Here is a 7,396-nt window from a genome sequence, read left to right as displayed (position 1 = left end):
TCACGGAGCCACCATGCTGCCCATAAATCTCCCTATCATCTATCTATCTCCTATAAAATTCTCCCATATTACAGTTTGTTTTACCATACTAAAGGGAGCCACTTCCTGACTGTGACTGGTCATAAAATAGTTTTATTTTGGGGCCCCACTTTTAGTTTTGCCCAGGGCCCCACTTTGTCTAGAACCGGCAATGACTGCAATACTTCTGTATTGCAATATATGGCATTTTTGCAGGTTATTCATTACAATGAGCCACTGGCTCATTGTAACGAATCTCCAGAAGCCATGTAGCCTCGTTTCAAAAGAAGACCCGAGGCTACCATGGCAACCAATCGCCGCCCCCCGATGACGTTCGGGGGCGCGGCGATCATAAAAAAAAAGATGGCGGCGCCCGTGCACCGCCGTCTTTTAAACGCCACCGGTGACTTTGCCGGTGGCAATGACAGGGTTAATAGCCGCGATCGGTGCAAGCACCGACCGCGGTTATTAGCGGTGGGGGTTTTCTGCAAAATGCAAAAACCCCCACCTTTGTATGAAGAGGGCTCAGCCCGTGAGCCCTCTTCATACACTCCTTATACCTCTGCGCCGTAGAGCTACGGCGCAGAGCGTTAAGGGGTTAAGGACTGTTGAATGCTCTATTTTTAAGTTCTATTTTCATTATTACTGATATTACTCAATGGGGCAGATTTACTTACCCGGTCCCGTCGCGAACCTGCGTGCGTTGTCCGCCGAGGATTCGGGTCCGCCGCGATTCATGCGCCCGAGTTCCTGCATGTGTCTCTGCTGCACCGAGGTCCGCCGAAGTTCACGGTTTTCGCGATTTGTCCGAATCCGTTGGGTTGTCCAACGATCATGCCCCACGATTTCTGTCGCGTGAAAAAGTCGCGCCTGTGGAACGAGCTGGTGGTACCACGCCACAACAAGTCCAACCTGCTTTGCAGTGGGCTCTGGTGAAAACCGGGTACCACTTAGACTCCAGTCCCAGGTGTCGGCTTACGTTATCATCCGCTGTGGTACAGGGGCTCCACTATCACCGATCCTGACAGATTTATTTATTCCTGAGAACCTGAGAATACATGGCTGTTTTTTACTACTAAAAGGCATACAATATTAACAACTGCAAAATACAATTCCTGGATTCATAAAGAAAAACAAACAGTCTGTCCTCAAGGCTAATCTACACTGGCATCGGGTATGGAATCGCTCAATGGAATCTGTCAGCAGGGTGTGGGACGCAACTCGAGGCTTGACAGGCCACATGTGGCCCGATGGCTGTGGGTTGTGCACCTCTGATCTAGGTTTTTAGTTGAAATGAATATGTGCTGCACTTTATGTCATTCTCAGTAGTGAGACTCCTTTTGCTACAGATCACAGAAAAAAGACAATGGAAAGGATTGTCTTGCTGGAGAGACCAGGAGTTGTACGCAGTGACCATTTTGGTGGGTTGTGAGTAGGAGTTAGGGAAATTGAGGAGTCAGAGTTAGGGTAATTGAGGAGTTGAAGTCGAAGGAGTTGAAGTTTGTCTTGACTGTGTCGTGGTACTGCGAGATGGAAGCTATTTTATGTTATTTTTACTCATTATGGAAAAAAATGAACCTCTTTAGGAAACTCAGAAATTCCCACATTTGCCCTACATCAATCTATGGTTTACATTTGCTTCTTACAGCACTTTCATAAGCATTGCTTTATTTCTCACTTCCTAATCTGGTCATATATAGAGGTTTCATTTTCATTACAACTGGAAGTGAAACCACACATAGATAACTAACAACAGATAAACAGGACATTTCTATTAAAAATGCCTATCCATTTGTCTGGATAGAAGACAATGATTGGGGGCGGTCCCTGAATCATGGACGATGTGCTGGCCAGACTTCAAGGACTAAGAACAGTACAGTGTCCGGACTCCAACCATAATAATGATATTTGATCTAAGGAGTCCCTGTATAACAGCAGGGCCAAGCTGTGATCATGATAACACTGTGTGCTTCCATTCGGATTGTCCAGCCACATCAAGTTTTCATCATCAGTATAAGAAATAACTTGCTGATCAGATCTATCGGATCATAAAAACAGGGGTCCCTTGTACCCCTAAATGAACAAAGCAGCTGGATCGCACCTGCGCCTGCTGCTCCATTAATCTCAGTGGTGCTGATGGAGGAGATATCTAAGTGCAGTACTCAGCTACTTGCGTCAGTACCATAAATAGTAAATACAACATCAGTGTGCATATTCGATCTGCCGCTCCATTCATTTGGGGTACCATGCCCACTTTGGCCTACCGACCAGCAATGTATCTCCTAACCTGAGACTACATGGCTGGTTTTTTTTTAATAAGGTTTTTTACTACTAAAAGGCATACAATATTAACAATTGCAAAATACAATTCCTGGATTCATAAAGAAAAACAAACAGTCTGTCCTCAAGGCTTATCATTTTTCTTTTTAAACATTTCCACCCAAGTGACCATTAGTAGGTTTTTTAAAATCACAATTTCGACCTGTGGCAGAATACCCTGAAGATTAGACGTGACTCCTAACAAAATTTAAGATAATTTCATATCTAGTACAATGTTTAATTTTGAACCAATGACCATAAGAACATCAGTCCAGAATTTATGGAGCTTGGAGCACTTCTAAGCCAAATGTAATATATCTGCATTAAACATTCCTAGATATTCCTAGAGAAAGAAATCACCAGATACATAAAGGAATCCACTATTCTTAAAGGGGTATTCTCGTCTGGGCATCCACATTCAGTTTCAGTAATCTGCCATATGTAAACATTTCTTCAATTAAATGTTATTAAAAAAACAGTTCCTGTGTGAAGATAATTTCTCATAAATGTAGCCATGTTGTCCCTTAGAAATGAGACTGACTCATTGGTTACGGCCACCTCTGCTGGAGGGATTGCACAAAGAAACTAATTGTTTTTGTATATGAAATGTCTGGGAGTTACTGTATGACCCATGGCCGTCCTGTGGTAATGATTGCTGAATCCTGGTGGTCCGGCAGGGCTCAATAGCACATGTCGGGCCACCGCTTCCAGAGAGCGAAGTGGTCGTATCCGGGGAAGCTATCTGGTTTCTAAGGGACAGCATGGCTACATTTATGAGAAATTATCCTTACACAGGAACATTTTTTTTAATAACATCCAATTGAAGAAATGTTTACATATGGCAAATGAATTTAATTAAATGTAAATGCCCAGATGGGAACACCCCTTTAAGTCTTCTCGTCTTAGTGTAGAACCTTCTTTGCCTAATGGGAGTACTAACGATTTATCCTAGTTTACATGCCAGATAGCTTAGCAAATTCGTCATATATACCCTGTTGGACATTCCCCGCAAAAGACCTAGTACAATTTTGTTCAAGCGTAGAAATTTAAGACCTCCCCTGAAAATAAGACCTAGCGGCAGTAATTGCAGCAGTTACACCCATGCTGTACATTAGTATTAGACACTGGGGCTTATTTACTAAGGGTCCCGTGGCCGCATTTCCACCAGGTGTTCCGACTTTTCGGGGATCGCGCCTGCCGGGACAGGGATTTAGAAGGACACTGTGTCACACGCGATTGGATTTTGGCGCCGGCTTTCATGCGACACAAATCGGGGATGGGCCGTAGGGCGATCCAACGAATTCGAGAAAACCGTGGGATTTAACTTTAAAATTGTGTCACAAGCTTACATGCACTAGGAAGAAGAAGGTGAACTCCGGCGGACCGGAGCGGGGAGCCACACATGCAGGATATCGGGCGCAGGATCTACGTGGATCGCTGCACGGATCGGGGATCGTGACTCGGATGGGTAGGTAAATGTGCCCCACAGTCTTATTTTTGGGTAAACACTGTATCTATTACATGGTCTATCTCTTTAGAATCCTCAAAATAAAGCAGCATGTTGTTGGCATAAAGATATATCCTTTCCTCCCCATCTAAGAATCAAAATCCTCTAATATTATTACTATTATCTAATTATCTGTTATCTATTATCCTTCTTTGTTTTACATTTCCCACCTGGATAGCAGAAGAAAGGGGAGAGAGGACATCCCTTGACAGAGTGCTCCTTGAAATATCAAACCAGGGACAGTCTACATCTGCTGTGACCACCTTAGCTCTAGAGGAAGCATATATAATTTTAACCCAGTGGATAAAACCTGGGCCCAGACCACATTTTTCCGAAACTGTCCAGAGGAAAGTTCCATTCCACCAAATCGAAAGCTTTACTAGCATTCAGAGAATGAGTCCTCAGGGAAATATTGAGCATTATGCATATTAGAAAATAATCTTCTAATATTCTAACTAATATATAATCCAATTTTCCATTAATAAAGCCTGTTTGGTCATGATGTATAGTAAAATATATTTCTCTTGCTATCTTGCTATTTTTGCAATCTGGGCAATCTGAACCAACAAGGGCTTGTACCACAAAGCAAGCAAGATAGGGCCTAACTTGCTGAATGGTGGGGACCGGGGGTCCCATGTACATTCGTCATACCCCTCAATGACCAGAGCAGCCATGCCAAGGCTGCCCCATTCATCTCTGGGGAGCTGATGGAGATTGCTGAGCGCTGTACTCGCCGATCTCTGTCAGCTCCATAGAGATGAAAGGGGCAGCCCGCGCACGCATCTCCGGCTGCTCTGGTCATACATGACGTGACACATTTCATACTGACATCATACTTAGAGGGGTCAGACTCTAAGTAAAAAAAAAAAAGGGAAAGTAACCAAGTGACCATTTCCTTTGGACAATATTTACAAAATTCTAAAAGAATGTCATCTAAGGGCACATTCACATGGCCGTCTGCGGGGACGTACATGCGGCCGCAAATTTGCGGCCGCATGTACGTCCCCATAGACGGCAATAGCGGCGCGGCGCAGATGCTCTATCTTTTGGCGTGTGTGCGGCCATGCGCCGCTATTCTCTATGGAGGGAGGAGGGGCTGCCTCCTCCCCCTCTCCAGCACACGGCGGTATGCCCGCACGGCGGGCATACCGCTGTGTGAATGTACCCTAAGCCAGCAGCTTTATTCAATGGAAGCTGTGCAATAACCTCCAGAATCTCCTCTCTCTGAATTGGGCCCTCAATAACCCTTCTCTGCTCTAACAACTTCCACCTGCCTGGTACAACCAGCCATCCCCTGTCCCCGTGTATGATGCAGCATTAGCGCACCTGCCCCTGCACGGCACTAACGGATGGCAGCAGTGCCAGACAACTGTCCCAGAGAGGAAAATTTCATATGACAATTTCTGTCTGCTCTTTCATATATTCACTGTACTCCTGGCTCCTGCCTCCCTCCCCCATTTTAAAGAGCATAAGCCTTGGTCCTGACGAAGCATTAGTGCGAAACACGCGTCGGGGTGTACCCTTTGGCTTTCCCTTGATCTGCCCAGTGTCAGTTCACCATGTTTGCGGGTAAGTGTGCAATAGCAACATGAATTTTTGAATACTGGATGGTAACTCCAGTTTTGTGTATGGTTCACCTTTACTGCACTACTGCCACTTTATCCCCTTCTTATTTTGGTCTAACATTTGACTACATTGCTAATACTGTCAACAATACTATTAGGACCCTGCGCTAATAGGGGTAGCCATTGGTCTCCGGTGCTGCTCTATTTTTCATCTGGGGCTACTTGTGTCCCCCATGTACTGCATTTATACCTTCCCACTTGAGGGATATATATGTCAAATTTGTGTATTTACTTTCAATAAAGAGTATTATTTTAAACAAATTAGTGTTTTTTGCCGCTCTGGTTCTTTTTGGTATTTCTGAGTATACAGTTGGAGAGGCATATATGATCTGTGAAGGAGTGTAGGGGTTGATTTGGTCCTCCTTTTCTCTATTCAAGCCTGAATAATTTCTTGCCAATTCACCTACCAACCTTATCTCGCCATTCCTCTTTTTGAGCTTTCACTTCGGAGCAGTGACCGCACAGGCGCGGGCCTGCTGTTCTGCACATGCGCAGATGGAAGAATGGTCGGACGAGGGCGAGCTCCTCGTAGCTGCGCGCCGAAAATTGTGATTAGGAGGAGAAAAGAGGCTACTGGGGTGTGGAGTAGCCGCCCCGTGTAACCTCAGATGCGGCTACTCCACGCCCCAGTAGCCGCATAAGAAAATTTACATATAACTCTAATAAAAGTTTCCAAAAAAGTGCGGGGACGTGAGGATTAGCCCTTAAAAGGGCTATCCTCACGTCCTATTGATCCAGCTACCACCCGATCTACCTTTATAGGTAGATTAGTGGTGGTAGGTTCTCTTTAAATACCTGTGCAAGCATTTCACACCTAAAAGAACGTGCAAAGTCCACCAGAAAACTGGTGCAAAGCCCGTTGTGTTTAAAGGGAACCTGTCACCAGGGACCTTATTTTCACTAAAAACAGGTTACAGAAGCCCATTACAGCTGCAGTACAATATGTCTTTCTGCTTTCTTTAAGCATTTGCATTACAATATAATTATGTGTTATAACTTACCTTGCACCCTGACAGAATCCTCTGTGTAGTCCCAGGGGTTGGGCTTTGGTTTTGATTTCAGAAAACATGTGCCTTGTCTGTGCTGCAGACTGCTCTCTGAGCCCCCACCTTTGTGCTCCTGTAGCAGCCACTAGGACTGCTGTTATGCCTCTGGTTGCTTCAGCACACTCACGGGCACCACGGCTCACCCCGCAAACCTCTCCAGCACACTCCAAGACACTGCTCACCACCACACAGAATCAGGAAGCACCAGGTTGTAGTGGATTATAATATCAGTGATTTGGGTGGTACCCCGGGGCCCAAGCACATGGCCACCCAAACCATCCACCACATTTTGGACTGCGAGGGACCTTCATTCAAGAAATGCTTATACATCTGTTCCTACTCTCAATGCACATGTATACAAGCTAATTGCAGGATCTCTGAAGGTCCTCCAAAGATCCTAAACTGCAGCATGATAGCAGACATAAAGGACACATCCATTCCCCAAGAAGCTTGATTCTAGTACCATGGCCCATGGCAGTCTTAATCCATCCCTGGCAACAGGTACGCTGAGATTTCAGAAAACTTCCTCAGCAGAGATACACAACTGTGTTGGCTACAGAGTGCTACATTGTCTGCCGCACACTACTACTGCATGACATCAGAGGGGCTCACACAAATACAAGAAAACTTGAAGTGGCTGGACATCCCCTTTACCTTATGGATTGGTGGTTTAGTGTCCCAAATCGCCATTTACCAAGTCCCTATGTGTCCGCTATTAAAAAAAAATGTTTATACTTACAATGAAGCCAGGGTGTAAACGCTCAGCTTTACTAATGGTGCTCTAAAATAATAATAAGCCCGATGGTCCCCCATTTCTTTTCCCATTGGAACAAATTAAGTATAAAAAGTAAAAATAACAGCATTTTGGGCTTTTCTTTGTA

This window comes from Engystomops pustulosus, chromosome 7, assembly GCF_040894005.1.
Source record: "Engystomops pustulosus chromosome 7, aEngPut4.maternal, whole genome shotgun sequence".
NCBI lineage: Eukaryota > Metazoa > Chordata > Amphibia > Anura > Leptodactylidae > Engystomops > Engystomops pustulosus.
The sequence above is the reverse complement of the archived record's forward strand: the minus strand, read 5'-3'. Positions refer to the sequence as shown.